General features: G+C 42.2%; 1 long non-coding RNA gene across 1 annotated transcript; it reads right to left on the bottom strand.

The window, feature by feature from the left end:
• Positions 1-265: 265 nt before the first annotated feature.
• On the bottom strand, positions 266-2,602 carry LOC135521373 (uncharacterized). The gene is made up of 3 exons (XR_010452536.1): positions 2,538-2,602; positions 1,356-1,448; positions 266-670 (listed from the first exon to the last, which is right to left on the bottom strand). It is a non-coding gene; the product is annotated as an uncharacterized LOC135521373 (long non-coding RNA).
• Between the last annotated feature and the right edge of the window lie 14,109 nt (positions 2,603-16,711).

Genomic DNA, 16,711 nt, shown 5'->3' with positions numbered 1-16,711 from the left:
CTCTTCTGCATCGTTGTGGTTCGGTGTTTCTTCTTTGGAAGTCAGCATTGCATATTTTGCTCCATTTTCATTGTACCTTATTACAAACAACTGTGGCGTTAGCCGTCTATTGCCCTCTTTTCCTCTGGGGCCAAAGTGTAACTGCAAATATCAAACCACACTTTGTTCACTAGTCCTCTGGGTGTGTAGGGGCTTAGCACAGTAGAGTTTTGAAGAATCTCAAGGTCTTGTGCTGTAGGATGGGTAGTTTTGTCCCTGCCCTCTCGTCTGAGTTTCTTTAGTACCCCAAGAAATACATTATTGGAGGAGGTAAACTCACTGTCCTTCATCAAGCACCAGGATCTGCTAAGGGGAGGGAGGTTAATGAATCTGTTCATGCCAGCCCGGATTCCGATATAACTTGGGATGCAATACTCCCCACCTTTACCCCTTCGAACAGAACAGTAAAAATCTCGCAAGAGGACATTCATTTCAGATTTCTCAATGGTTGAAAAATCCACTATCATCTGTTTCTCTGCCAGCCAGTCCTTAAAGCAGTTTATAGCCCACAAAGTTTGCTTGTTGGTTGCTTGTACAATGCTGCTCTTTTCTAATTGATCTAATACTCCAGTGTCTACCTCTGCATGTCTTGACACCATGGGCCTATCCGTATCCATGTTCAGCGACTCTTCTACAAACAGATCAAATTAATCAAATGTTATGTTTGCAAATTCATCCTTGGGATAACTGTGACAATGTTTTGTTAAGGCGTCAGCATGCTTCAGTTCGGCTGGCGGCTAGGCGAACCCGAACGAGTGTGCTCGCCTACTCCCTTCAAAAGACCTTTGCTTGATAAACGAGAACATGGCAATAGTACTGTTGGTCCATTTTGATACGTTGTAGCCAGTATACGCTTCCTCAAAACAGTCAGAATGGATCTAAATAACTCAAGAAATCTGTTATTAATTTAGACGTTTTTGTAAAGGAGATCTTAGTTAGATGTAAAATTGCGAGACTAAGATGTTTGGTGCAGTATTTCTTAATGAAAATATTTGCATCAAAACGAGTTCTCTCGTTGAATGACAAAAAAATACTTTATTGAAGAATCCCAATCACCGAAGGGGCATAGACTTCAGTTCTGAACTTCAGCTTGCCTTTAAGAAACAAAAATGGTGTACCCGAACAACCGAAAAAACCCTCACCGAAGTCCAAAACAAACAAAAACGTCACCATGCACGAACTCTTCCGAACTGTTTTGGCTGGGAAGCATGCAGACGCCTTCACAAAGTTGCAGAATGTAAATCATTCACAATGATACCTTTTTATAGTGAAAGGTATGAGGTAGCCATGAGGCAATTCCATATTTAATCAATTACCTTTGTGTTTTTCTAGTTGATCTAATATTTCGGTGTCTACCTCTGCATGTCTTGACACCGTGGGCCTATCCGTATCCATGTTCAGCCACTCTTCTACGAACAGATAAAATAGTCTGTGTGCGCAAGAACTCAATTCACCCTTGGACTCCTAATCAACAACAATTTTTTTTTTAACTTTGGCAAAGTGTCAAGTCTACAACATTTGGTGGCGGGGAGAGTGGGGTAAATTGAGCCAAATGTATTATATGAGCCACCCTTGCTTCTAAGAAACCATACCAAAATGTTTTATATTTTACCAAATATTTAGGAAGAGGTCATCATCATTTCATGGACTATGTCATACAGCACCCCCTGAAAAATCGGAATAAAAAATAAATAAACATAAGGTTAAAAAAAAGTGTGCACTGGCCCTTTACTAGTCATGTATTAGCAGATCAATATAGCAGTCTGTAGTGTGAGCAAAAAATGTTCTGCGCTCAACATACTGCATGTTCTTCTCACTATATTTGCTGGTGAGTGGAAGTTCTAAACGGTATATTTTGTCTGTGGTGATACTTTTGAGAGTGAAAGTGATTAAGTAGCCGTGAGGTTATTGCATATTAAATGAATCATCTTTTTTATTTAAATCAAACTTTCTATACATGCCAATGGTAGAAATGATGAGCATGGCTCATCTTGCACCTGAATGACCAACCATTCAGGGGATAGAGGTGCTCAGCTGGCTCATTTTGGACCCCCCACTATAATGAAATACCCATAGCCCTGCAACTAATAAAGATAATATGTTTGTCTTTAATATCATTTGAAAGCTTAAAAACACAGGATCGTAAAACAATTTAATATTTTTGTCTCAATGCTATATGATAGCAAATTATTGATACAATCCTTATTTTATGTTTTTCAGCTCCATTTATAGTATTAATGGAATAATCCACTCAAAAATGTTTTGTTGTTTTCTTCTTCATCATCATTAGTGCACTGTTGATCCAGTTCCAAAATGTTTTACATGTCAGCAATCAAGATTTCAAGATGCAAAGTGTATTGTGCCACATCCTCATAATGATGTGTTTTGCAACATATGATGCATTTTGCATTATCGTGACAATGTGGCACAATACAAAAATGTAGATTGATTGTACAGAACCTTAAGCCTAAATAAGTGAATTGAAATATCAGTTATACCTGTTGTTTTGATTTTCTTTTGTGCTTGAATGGTTGCACCGTCTTCAGCAACAATTAGATCTCCATCTGTGTGAGAAATGGCAAACACGTGAGAACTGCAAATAAACTGCAAATATACAATACGTTGTGACACAGATTATTTCATATTTTTTTTAAAGCCCATACTACTCTGTCAGGGAAACCGGCTCCTAATGCTTACCTGTCCACATTTTTCTTTTTGGCCTTTGCATTTCTTGGTCCTGGTGCTCAGAGGAGTCAGATGTTTCATCAATCCCACTGGATTATTTTGTGGGGAGGGTTTGCCTGGCTGTATTGGTCTGGGGATTTTGGACTGTATTGAGGTGGGGGTTCCGTTCATGCAGATGGATGTGGGGATTCCGTCTAGCTTGGTTGATGTGGAGGGTTTTCCTGGGTCTGTTGGTGTGGGGAGTCCGTCTAGCTCGGCTGGTGCAGGGGTCCCCACTGAATTAATTGGTGAAAATCCTATGTAGGAGCCGACAGATGGCCGCCTCGCTTCGCTTTGTTTTTTTACGTGTTATTTCTTACATTAGTACCCCAGGTCATCTTAGGTTTCATTACATACAGTTGAGAAGAACTACTGAATATAAGATCAGCGTCAACTCACCATCAGTACGACCAAGAATATGACTTTCGCGAAGCGGATCCTGTGTTCTGCCTTTCAACCAGGACAACGGAATGGATCCCAGCCGGCGACCCAAAAAAACGACTTCGTAAAAGAGGGAAACGAGGCGGTCTTCTGGTCAGACTACGGAGACGGGCACATCGTGCCCCACTTCCTAGCATTCTTCTCGCCAATGTCCAGTCTCTTGACAACAAGGTTGATGAAATCCGAGCAAGGTTAGCATTCCAGAGGGACATCAGAGACTGTAATGTTCTTTGCTTCACGGAAACATGGCTCACTGGAGAGACGCTCTCGGATGCGGTGCAGCCAGCGGGTTTCTCCACACATCGCGCCGACAGAAACAAACACCTTTCTGGTAAGAAGAGGGGCGGGGGCGTATGCCGTATGGCTAACGAGACGTGGTGTGATCACAGAAACATACAGGAACTCAAATCCTTCTGTTCACCTGATTTAGAATTCCTCACAATCAAATGTAGACCGCATTATCTACCAAGAGAATTCTCTTCGATTATAATCACAGCCGTATATATTCCCCCCCAAGCAGACACATCGATGGCTCTGAACTAACTTTAGTTGACTCTTTGCAAACTGGAATCCATACATCCTGAGGCTGCATTCATTGTTGCTGGGGATTTTAACAAGGCTAATTTGAAAACAAGACTCCCTAAAATGTATCAGCATATCGATTGCGCCACCAGGGCTGGCAAAACCTTGGATCACTGTTATTCTAATTTCCGCGACGCCCCCCTTTCAGAAAAGCTGACCACGACTCCATTTTGCTGATCCCTGCCTACAGACAGAAACTAAAACAAGAAGCTCCCACACTGAGGTCTGTCCAACGCTGGTCCGACCAAGCTGATTCCACACTCCAAGACTGCTTCCATCACGTGGATTGGGACATTATTCTTATTGCGTCAGGCAACAACATTGACGAATACGCTGATTCGGTGTGCGAGTTCATTAGAACGTGCGTTGAAGATGTCGTTCCCAAAGCAACGATTAAAACATTCCCTAACCAGAAACCGTGGATTGATGGCAGCATTCGCGTGAAACTGAAAGCGCGAACCACTGCTTTTAATCAGAGCAAGGTGACTGGTAACATGACCGAATACAAACAGTGCAGCTATTCCCTCCGTAAGGCTATCAAACAAGCTAAGCGTCAGTATAGAGACAAATTAGAATCTCAATTCAACGGCTCAGACGCAAGAGGTATGTGGCAGGGTCTACAGTAAATCACGGACTACAAGATGAAATCCAGCTCACTAAATTACTTTTTTGCCCGCTTTGAGGACAATACAGTGCCACTGACACGGCCTGAAACGGAAACATGCGGTCTCTCTTTCACTGCAGCCGAGGTGAGTAAAACATTTAAACGTGTTAACCTTCGCAAGGCTGCAGGCCCAGATGGCATCCCCAGCCGCGCCCTTAGAGCATGCGCAGACCAGCTGGCTGGTGTGTTTACGGACATATTCAATCAATCCCTATACCAGTCTGCTGTTCCCACATGCTTCAAGAGGGCCACCATTGTTCCTGTTCCCAAGAAAGCTAAGGTAACTGAGCTAAACGACTACCGCCCCGTAGCACTCACTTCCGTCATCATGAAGTGCTTTCAAGGACCATATCACCTCCACCCTACCTGACACCCTAGACCCACTCCAATTTGCTTACCGCCCAAATAGGTCCACAGACGACGCAATCTCAACCACACTGCACACTGCCCTAACCCATCTGGACAAGAGGAATACCTATGTGAGAATGCTGTTCATCGACTACAGCTCGGCATTTAACACCATAGTACCCTCCAAGCTCGTCATCAAGCTCGAGACCCTGGGTCTCGACCCCGCCCTGTGCAACTGGGTACTGGACTTCCTGATGGGCCGCCCCCAGGTGGTGAGGGTAGGCAACAACATCTCCACCCCGCTGATCCTCAACACTGGGGCCCCACAAGGGTGCGTTCTGAGCCCTCTCCTGTACTCCCTGTTCACCCACGACTGCGCGGCAACGCACGCCTCCAACTCAATCATCAAGTTTGCGGACGACACAACAGTGGTAGGCTTGATTACCAACAACGACGAGACGGCCTACAGGGAGGAGGTGAGGGCCCTCGGAGTGTGGTGTCAGGACAATAACCTCACACTCAACATCAACAAAACTAAGGAGATGATTGTGGACTTCAGGAAACAGCAGAGGGAACACCCCCTATCCACATCGATGGAACAGTAGTGGAGAGGGTAGTAAGTTTTAAGTTCCTCGGCATACACATCACAGACAAACTAAATTGGTCCACTCACACAGACAGCATCGTGAAGAAGGCGCAGCAGCGCCTATTCAACCTCAGGAGGCTGAAGAAATTCGGCTTGTCACCAAAAACACTCACAAACTTCTACAGATGCACAATCGAGAGCATCCTGGCGGGCTGTATCACCGCCTGGTACGGCAACTGCTCCGCCCACAACCGTAAGGCTCTCCAGAGGGTAGTGAGGTCTGCACAACGTATCACCGGGGGCAAACTACCTGCCCTCCAGGACACCTACACCACCCGATGTTACAGGAAGGCCATAAAGATCATCAAGGACAACACCCACCCGAGCCACTGCCTGTTCACCGCGCTATCATCCAGAAGGCGAGGTCAGTACAGGTGCATCAAAGCTAGGACCGAGAGACTGAAAAACAGCTTCTATCTCAAGGCCATCAGACTGTTAAACAGCAACCACTAACATTGAGTGGCTGCTGCCAACACAGTGACTCAACTCCAGCCACTTCAATAATGGGAATTGATGGGAAAGGATGTAAAATATATCACTTGCCACTTTAAACAATGCTACCTAATATAATGTTTACATACCCTACATTATTCATCTCATATGTATACGTAAATACTGTACTCTATCATCGACTGCATCCTTATGTAATACACGTATCACTAGCCACTTATGCCACTTTGTTTACGTACTCATCTCATATGTATATACTGTACTCGATACCATCTACTGTATCTTGCCTATGCTGCTCTGCACCATCACTTATTCATATCTTTATGTACATATTCTTTATCCCCTTACACTGTGTATAAGATATTAGTTTTGGAATTGTTAGTTAGATTACTTGTTGGTTATTACTGCATTGTCGGAACTGGAAGCACAAGCATTTCGCTACACTCGCATTAACATCTGCTAACCATGTGTATGTGACAAATACAATTTGATTTGATTTGATTTGAAGGGGTTCCCACAGGATTGGTTGATGTGGAGTGTTTTCTTGGCTCTGTTAGTGTGGTGATTTTGTTCAGGCTGATGGATGTGGGGATTCTGTCTAGCATAGTTGGTGCAGGGGTTCCTGATGGATCAATTGCTGTAGGAGTTCCAACTAGATTGGTTGGTGTCGGGATTCCCACTGGACTGGTTGGTGTGGATGGTTTGCCTGGCTCTGTTGGTGTGTGGATTAGGTTCCGTCGTAAAGATATGGGGATTCCGTCTCGCTTGGTTGGTGCCGGGGTTCCTGCTGGATTGATAGTTGTAGGGGTTTCCACTGGATTGATTAGTGTGTTGTGTTTGCATGTCTCTGTTGGTGTGGGTATTATGTTCAGTCGGATGGATATGGGTATTCTGTGTAGCTCTGTTGGTGCAGGGGTTCCCACGGGATCGATTGTTGTAGGGGCTCCCTCTACCTTGGCTGGTGTGGGGGTCCCGTCTGGCTCTGAAGACACTGGGCAGCACTGGCATTGGGACTCGGTGCCGAGTGTGACTGCATTATAAAGAATGATAGTTATTCAAATATCACTACAATGAGAATCAGAAGCTTTAATGTGGATGTCAAATAAAGAAACATGCTGTACACTACCTAGAAACCCAAAGCTCATCTTCAAGCTTAACTACATTGAACTGGTTACAAATCTTAAAACAAAACAGAGAGCTGGGGAATAGTGACTATCCATGATGGGTGCATTAATGCCATAAAAATGTTCTCTTCCCAGGTTCATTAATTTTTTCTTTCCTCTTCATATATATATATATATATTTTGAAACATTTGGATTCAACAATCATGCCATTTGTCTGGGGTAACAAAGCCCATTGTATCTGTAAAGCTCCCTTGCAAAAGCCCAAGGAAAGTGGCGGCCTAGGCCTACCAATCTGTAAACATTAATAATGGGCTGCAAATGCCAGGGTATTAGGTTTCCCTGATAAATTGGACACTGAAGCCCCCCTGTGGAAAAATATTGAAGTCAAGAATCGCAACAAATTCCTCTCTTCCAGCCATGCATTTTTTAAATACATATATTTTAAAACTTCACAAGGCAAGTCAGTTAAGAACCCTCCTCTAACCCGGACGACGCTGGGCCAATTGTGCGCCTCCCTATGGCACTCCCGATCACGGCCAGTTGTGATACAGCCTGGGATCGAACCAAGAATCAAACCAGGGTCTGTAGTGACGCCTCTCGCACTGAGATGCAGTGCCTTAGACCGATGCGCGACTCGGGAGCAAAGCAGAGTGCCTAAACAAACAATACCTTTCTTTTGAGAAATGTTTTTAAGGAGCCTGATACCTCTATACACCTCAATGTTTTTATTATTATTATTATTTTCTTCCATCCTGGTCTGATAAGGTATTTGTTGAGTGGGGGAGAAAGGGAATGGCCACAATAGAACAAATAGATAAGCAATTTGCATCATTCAACCAGTTAAAATAACACATTTGAACGCTCCGATTCCCATTTTTGTTATGCTATTTACATGCAAGACATTATGTCAAAGGGTAGATCCAAAATGTTGAAATCCTCCTAGTACAACATTTATTTTATTACCCGCTACAGTGCCCTCTCAACTCAACACAACTTGTCTCACAGTCTGTCTCCTTTTTCTCCAACTATACAGAGGCCTCTACTCGTCACCCCAAGTAGACCTAGGGTAGCTAAAGAGTTAAATATTTAGATCTCAGATGGTATCTGGGGAGAAACCCTGTCTAGAATTCACTCATGTTCCACCAATGACAGATGTCAATTGATACAAAGTAATGCATAGGCTTCTTTACTCCAAAACCAAACTACATAGAATTTACCCCCAAGTCTCCCCACGGTGTGACAGATGTAAAGCCTTAGAGGTTTCATGACTTTTGTGTGAACATTTCTTAATGCTATTCAAAAGATATATGAGAGGGCCATTGAATCTGACCCAGAACTTGCTCTCTTAGGTGGCTCAGAGACGTTTTAACATCATCCTATGAGAAACAACAGGCTCTGATGTTTGGTATGGTGGCTGTCCCCAAAAAATTAATCACAGAATGCAAGTCCCTTACTTCTGCAGATAGCTATCAAAAATGATTAACACCATAAACATGGAAAATATTAGTTTTTACAGGCTAATTCCTCCAACAGAATAAAAGTAAATAGTTATGTATTTTTTGTTTTGTGTCGGATCCCAGTAAGGATAGCTGTTGCCATTGGCATCGGCTAATGGAGGATCCTAATAAATCAAATTATGATTTAGGGCCCAATTCTGGATAGAGACTGATTGTGACCACCGAATGTTGCTGTAGCTGTAATATTGATGTCACTTAAAGGAAAGATTCACCGATTTCTAACGTTATATCTTCACATTGCATCATATAATGCAAAATGTGTCATACTGGCTGTATGCTTGAATGGCGAATAGCTCAGATACACATGAAATGACCCCGGGGATTGATAAAATATCGATATAATATCGATCAAAATGAGTGAATCTTTCCTTGATCCAATATTCCACTTTATGTCTAGCAGCTGAGTTTGAGTATTACATTGTAAAAGAAAACCCTTATAAAATAAAATATTTACAAAAGAAACACAAACAAACACTTACCATTCAGAAGACCTAAATAAATATTTCTCAAGGTTTCAATAGAGGCCGTTTCTTTTATGACTTGAGGGTGAGGGCAAAAGGAATCCATATCGATATGTTTTGTTCCATTTCGCCTTTTTTCAAGCAAGAGAAGTGGAACAAATCCCAGAGTATGTAATTTGTAGAGCTGATTTTTTTTTATTTAACCTTTATTTAACCAGGTAGGCAAGTTGAGAACAAGTTCTCATTTACAATTGCGACCTGGCCAAGATAAAGCAAAGCCGTTCGACACATACAACGACACAGAGTTACACATGGAGTAAAACAAACATACAGTCAATAATACAGTATAAACAAGTCTATATACAACGTGAGCAAATGAGGTGAGATAAGGGAGGTAAAGGCAAAAAAAGGCCATGGTGGCAAAGTAAATACAATATAGCAAGTAAAACACTGGAATGTTAGATTTGCAGTGGAAGAATGTGCAAAGTAGAAATAAAAATAATGGGGTGCAAAGGAGCAAAATAAATAAATAAATAAAATAAATACAGTAGGGAAAGAGGTAGTTGTTTGGGCTAAATTGTAGGTGGGCTATGTACAGGTGCAGTAATATGTGAGCTGCTCTGACAGTTGGTGCTTAAAGCTAGTGAGGGAGATAAGTGTTTCCAGTTTCAGAGATTTTCAGAGATTTTCAGAGACTGTGTTTCAGAGACTGTGGGGAATCAGTGTATTGACATTCATATTGCACTACCATGAGGTCTGCAAACCAGTGTGAAATATGAGTTTGTTATTTGTATTTGCAGTAATAGAATACATACAATAACTCAAAAAAGAAAAAGTACAAAAAGAAGGAAGTAATAATATTAAATAATAATATCAAATAATGTGATGTTTATGCATTTTATTTTATTTTCCTTGGCACAATTTTCCTTGATAAGTCACTCTCACTTAGATATCATGTTGAAAACTGCAAACATTTCTCTACTATGGCAAAATGTGTAAAATTGCAGGAAATGAACGGTGAAATGGCACGTTTCTCTCCGCCCCATGGCAAAATGAGCAGAATGACATGAAATGAGCTTTAAAACTGTAACATTTTCTCTATGCCCCATGCGAAAATGTATAGAATTGCATTAAATTAACTCTAAAACGTATTTTTTTTTATTCTGAAAAAAGCCCTGAAACACTTAGGGCCCCCAAAAGCCTAGGGCAGGCTCTGACTGCATGTGTGGTTATAGAGCTCGCCAGCTTGTAGTCCTAAAAAACGGACATGAGCTACCTCTGGTTCGTTCAGAAAATTAATGAGGAAAGAATGTGGTTTTGGGATAAACAGCAAAAATAAGGTCTGAGGTTGACACAGGTTTAGGAGACCTGTGAGATGATATCAAGTCAGTTAATATCACCTTTATGAATTGAAATGATAGGTGCTTTTTTTAAATTACATAAAATGCTTCAAAATTCACAAAAAGAGATGTTAGCTAATGAAGATTATCTCATAAGACAAAACGTATAAGATCTCCTAAGCCTGTATTTAACACAGACCTTATTTTTGGCGTTTATCCAAAAACCCTACAATGCCATTAATTTCCCCATAGGCTTTGTAAAACTAACTATGGCGGAGTTACTGCCTACAAAAAAGACACTATTACTATTTCTCTCTATAATTGTGGGCATGCAGACCTGCGAGACACTCATAAATTCTGATTTTGTTGTGGCCCCCACCCCCATCAGTTGCTCATCCCTAAACTGTCCAGCAGGGGGCAGTGTCTTACTGCTTGCCTGGTTCAATGCCTTAGACACAGAAGGCCAGAGTCAAAAGTCACTAAAGTATTCGGCAGTTTTTTTACCCAAATAATAACACTAATAATTTATTCAACTTCTATTGCATTTTTCATGACAAATATCATCTCAAAAGCGCTTGAAAAAGCAAAGCAAACAAGAATCAAATAAAACTCCATGGTAACGGTGACACAGACTCAGATTGTTCTCTTTAAATCAAATCATATGTATTTATATAGCCCTTCGTACATCAGCTGATATCTCAAAGTGCAGTACAGTACTTGCTTTATAATTTTACAGAACACTTTTGTATCCCTCGATCATGTAGTGCTTACTTTAGAATTTTGTAGTATACTGGAGAATACTATACTACACACTGTAGTATCCCTTGACCACATAGTGCTTACTTTAGAATTTTTAGATCGATTTACTGCTAGCTTTGTCAGTGCTGTTTTGATTTTAATGTGTTGTCCTTGGAGAGTTCATGTTGTGGTTTTCCTCAGCGGTTCCCCCTCGATCGTGTAGTGCTTACTATAGAATTTTGTATTGTACTATACTTAACTTCACACTGTAGTATCCCTTGATTGATTGATTTTATTTGACCATTTCAAAATAATACATCCACATGTGGATAATGCATTTAGAATATTTGTTGAGACTAATTATTTATTTCCATTGTGGTCCTAGTTTAAACATGTTACTCATTTACAGCTAACCCACACTGGATAAAAATACTATAGTATACTATGGTTTAAATACTGTAGTATTACTATATTTATATACTATAGTATTCACTTTAGGATTCACTGTTTGATTCAAGTGTTCTTGCAGATTGTAGTATACTATATTTTTCACTTGTGTTTTTGCAGACTTTACTGTAGTATTTACTGTAGTGTTTTTACGGACATGACTAGTATACTGTAGTATTTACTGTAGTGTTTTTGAGGCCATGACTGTTGTATATTTTAATCCTGCAGACTAGGGTTAGCTAAAATGACACAACTACCCGACTATGCCAGTTACTGTTAGATGAGTGTGAACATCTCAACCAGAACAGGTTGTGCCATTGAATAATATAGTATAATACAGTAAATACTGCAAAAACCCTACAGTGAATACTAAAGTATAATAGTCATGTCCGCAGAAACGAACCCTATAGTATAGTACAGTGAATACCTGCAGTAAAGTCTGCAAAAACACTACAGTAAATACTACAATATACTACCAAGGTTGTTACAGTTTTGTAATTTTATAGTCGTTTTTATTTATTTGCGTTTTTAGATTTTTGTTTGAAATTCAGTTTAGTTTTAGTTCGTTTTCTGGTCTGCTCTGGGGCACCCCCTTCTCAGGCGGGGGGAATAAGGGGGAAATAAGCAAACCAGAGTGGGCCCACCCCGATCAAAAAATGTTTTGTGGCCATCTCGCTTTCTCTATCTCTGCCTCGGATTTCTTCACTGTTGTTAGCTAGTGATAGCAAAGATGATTGACTATATTGACGCTCGAACAATGAAAATACTGTGCATGTCCTCAAGGCAGGTGGGAGAAGACACGATCAGGTGGGATCATTCTAGCCAATGAGAGTGCAGATATGTGTGTGAACAATAGGCACAATTAAGTTGTTTTTCTCAAAGTTGCAGAATGCCAAGTGCGTCCACTTATTTACATTTTGGTCATTTAGCAGACACTCTTATCCAGAGCGACAGTTAATGCATTCATCTTAAGATAGCTGGGTGAAACAACCACATATCACAGTCATAGCTACTTTATTGAGGAAAAATATACTTACTATCAGAAAAGTCTGAGCTAATAAGGCGGAAAAAAGTCAAGTGCGAGTGTTCGTTCAAAAAATACTAAAATAAAAATTATTATATTTAATGTTTTATTAGGGCCAAGAGACCACAGGTGGCAGAACCGATTGCTCTGGTTGTGTTATAGCATTGCCTGAAGGTAGGGAGGGGCAATTTTTTCTTGCTGCTCGCTTATAGGGTGTCAAATCTGATCCAAAAGTCAAACAAGCTCTAGATGGCGCGCGGGAGCAAGATGAAACTTCATTGCGTGAGCAAACACTGAGTCGAAAGAGAGAGGAAATGGTTGAGCGAGCAGAGGACCAGTCCCGCAATTGCACAGGCCGGTCAAGAGCGCAAATTAAATGTGACTTTGAGCAAGCAGAACATAATTGTCACAGATCAAACATGTCTTAAATAGTACATATAGAACTGTAAGCAAAGAAATGTGATTCAAACGTGTGAAAACAACATTTTAACACATTCAACTGTCCACCAGCAATAGTCACTTGTCAAGTTTCAATCTCAATTTCTTAAATTGCTCTCTCAAAGTCTTAGAACCGTTGGGTTTGGATTTCAGTCAGATGGTGGTTGCGTGTCTAGAAAACTAAGATTGGTCACTATTATTGTAGTGATGGACGAACTAACAAATTCCTGACATTGGCCTGTAAACAGTGTTGTGATTGGCTATTATGAGCCTTCTGTTTGCAATACACTGCAGAGTCGTTTGTTTAGTTAGCCAGCCGGGTTGAAGAGTAAGGCCCGAATGACTTGGGAAACCCAGCAGCTTAATATATACCTTGCGTTGAGTGGAATTTACTTGCTAAACTTTGCTAGTTTAATACTTGTTAGCCAGCATAATGAAAAGAAGACAGTCAGCTCTAGTATTTTTGAGTATGAAGAAAAAACAGAAGCTGCTAAGATTTATGTGCTTTTTCCACAAAGTGGGTGTGTTTTTGACCAACTGGTAAAAAAGCTGGAGGAAACAACACTCTGCATCACAGATGTTTATGAGGAAGTCCAAAAGTTCAACATTAAAGATGCTTCAGCTGAAACAGGACAGTTTTTTTCTGATAACAGACCAAGCAGCTGATGGACAAACAATTGTCAGCACAAAGGTCCAACTAGCAACAGGACTTTGAAGTTCTATGACACTGTCATTACATACATTGACAAGTGGTTTGATTTCTCACCAGAAAATGTAATGGTGAAACTGATCGGCCTCTATGAGCAGCTCTCCTTCCCTGACATGGAGCAGGTGGTGGTTGCCCTCAAAATGACAGAGACAGTCAGTATGGACCAACTCTATAAAGAGTGTTGTGCCAGGAGGAAATACAGAGAGCCAGACAGGAAACCACAAAATCCACCAGTGATTTGTAGGTGGCAGTTTTCCAAAACCTAGGAAAAGCCAACTTGATCAACATGTTCAGGATTGTCTCGTTTGTCCTCAGTGTGCCAGACCCAAATGCCTGATGACCATTAAATGGTCAGACTCAAGAAACCGATGTAGCACAGAGCTGATCAAAAATGAACTTCAAATATCTGGGAACTGTGACTTGTCATGTAATGACTTAATTTATTGATCATTTATTTGGAGGTTTATTCACATACGTTTACATAATGATACAGTTTTAGTAAAGCTATAGGCTAAATGGAATATGCAAATGTCTTGCTTTTCCAATTGAATAAGAATATACACTGTATATTCTTTCACACAACACCATACCCCCGTGGCACCGTGCACTGGCACGCAACCTTTTGTCCCTTATTTGGTAGTGAGAAAGTTGGCAACCCTACCAGTAACCGAGCCAAATGTGAAAAATCTGTTGAGCACTTGAGCAAGGCACTTTACCCAAATGGCTCCTATAAGTCGCTCTGGATAAGAGCGTCTGCTAAATGACAAATGTAAACAAATAAGCTAAATTATGGATATAAGAGATGTGCAAAGAGCAATGTGCAGTTTGGGGATGATAGTGCAGGGTGCATAGTCTGTGAATGAATAATGTAGAGTGCAAAGTCCATGGATCAGAGGACCAGGTGGACAGTTGGTGAGGGCCATGTCATGGGGGAAGAAAGTGTTCAGGAGGCGTGAGATTTTGGTTGTGATTAACCTGAACCGTTTGCTAGAGGGGAATCTTTGGAAGAGAGTGTGGAAGGGGTCGTCGATGATCTTTCTTGCATGGTTCTTTGCCCTGGAGGTCATACAGGACCTCGATGGAGGGCAGGTGGCAGCCAATGACCCTCTCAGCAGACTGGACAATCCGTTGCAGTGATGGAGGAGGTGAGGATGGACTCGATGATGGTCATTTAAAGCTGAATTAGTACACATGAGAGGACTGAGGACAAAAACCACCTTGCATTCACCAAACATTGAACTGAGGAAAACATTTTTATTATAGTAATTGTCTGATTGGGAACTACCATCTATCAAGTATAGAAGCTCAAATTATTTATATTTGACATTGGCCATTGTGAGGTTCTGTGTTATGCACTATAACCCGTTACCATATCATATGTGATTGAATATTATCTGCTGTTGGCTTGTGTGGGTGTATGTGTTGTGCAACATAGCTGACTTGAGACATTGTGTAGCATAGTGTGAATTGCAGCTAATCTAGTGTGTCAACAGTTTCAGGGCCATCGGCCTTTCTCGTAATGGAAAAATACAGAATAACATAAAAACAGGAACTGTGCAATGAGTTGCGGGGGACACATACAGAACGTAGTGTAGAAAACAAACTGTCTTTTGTTAGATAACAGGAGCCAGGTGTGTGATAACTGTATCGAGAGTATGAGCGCATAGATATTCTACACAGCAACAACGCCTGACCGCTGAAGCGCCTAGGGGCTGGGACCAGCTCGTGCGCCAACAATCAACGATAGGCTGAGTGAGTTTAAACCACGCCCAGTCTCTTCTCTGACAGGCCAGCTCAGAAGCGGGAACTACTTCTGTTAGAGTATACTATTATAATAACTTTGTCAGGAACAAGTCAGTTCTCTGTTCTGCCCTGCGTTTTATTACAGCGAACCCGTATATAAGAAAATTGGATTTACCACTTATTGCTTAGCTAATAAAAAGTACATAGTATACAATCGGTGACTTAGTGTCATACTTGTTCTGATACCAGATTTGAATTGACGCAACGTTTTATTCCCTTTCACCCTTCTCTTACAGACCAGGTTCCCAGAACGCCAAGGCAGACGCACTGTCCCGGCTGTATGACACATAGGAGCAGCCCATGGGTCCCACCCCCATACTCCCAGCCTCCTGCCTGGTGGCACCGGTAGTGTGGGAGCTGGATGCAGATATTGAGCAGGCGCTGCGTGCAGAGCCCACTCCCCTCCAGTGTCCCTCTGGGCGTCTGTACGTTCCGTCTGCTGTCCGTGACCGGCTGATCTATTGGGCCCACACATCACCCTCTGGTCATCCAGGCATCGGTCGGACGGTACGCTGTCTGAGTGGGAAGTACTGGTGGCCCACATTGGCTAAGGACGTGAGGGTTTATGTTTCCTCCTGCTCGGTGTGCGCCCAGTGTAAAGCTCCTAGGCACCTGCCCAGAGGTAAGCTACACCCCTTACCCGTTCCACAATGAACGTGGTCGCACCTGTTGGTGGATTTCCTTATGGATCTTCGTCCCTCACAGGGTAACTGTCCTGGGCAGAGATGGCCCAGAACTCTCTCCGCCACTCCTCCACTAACCTCTCCCCCTTCCAGTGCATACTGGTGTATCAGCCGGTTCTGTCTCCTTTGCATCACGGTCAGAACGAGGCTCCTGCTGTGGATGACTGGTTTCGGTGCGCGGAGGAGACGCCGCTCATGTACACCTTCAGCGCGCCGTGCTGTGCCAGAAAGCCAGCGCAGACCGTCACCACAGTGATGCGTGGGAGTGGGACCGGGTCTGGCTCTCGACCTGAAACCTGCCCCTCCGCCTGCACTGCCGGAAGCTGGGTCCGCGGTTTAGGGGGCCATTTAAAGTACTGAGGAAACTGAACGATGTGAGTTACAGGTTACAGCTTCCCCCCGATTACCATATTTACCCCTCGTTCCATGTGTCTCTCCTCAGGCTGGTGGTGGCTGTCCCACTCCAGGAGTCTGAGGTGCGGGAGGTTCCTCTGCCTCCTCTGGACATCGAAGGGGCCCCGGCGTACTCCGT

This window comes from Oncorhynchus masou, chromosome 4 (genome assembly GCF_036934945.1).
Source record: "Oncorhynchus masou masou isolate Uvic2021 chromosome 4, UVic_Omas_1.1, whole genome shotgun sequence".
In the NCBI taxonomy this organism is placed as follows: Eukaryota; Metazoa; Chordata; class Actinopteri; order Salmoniformes; family Salmonidae; genus Oncorhynchus; species Oncorhynchus masou.
This window is presented reverse-complemented; position numbering and strand designations above follow the sequence as displayed.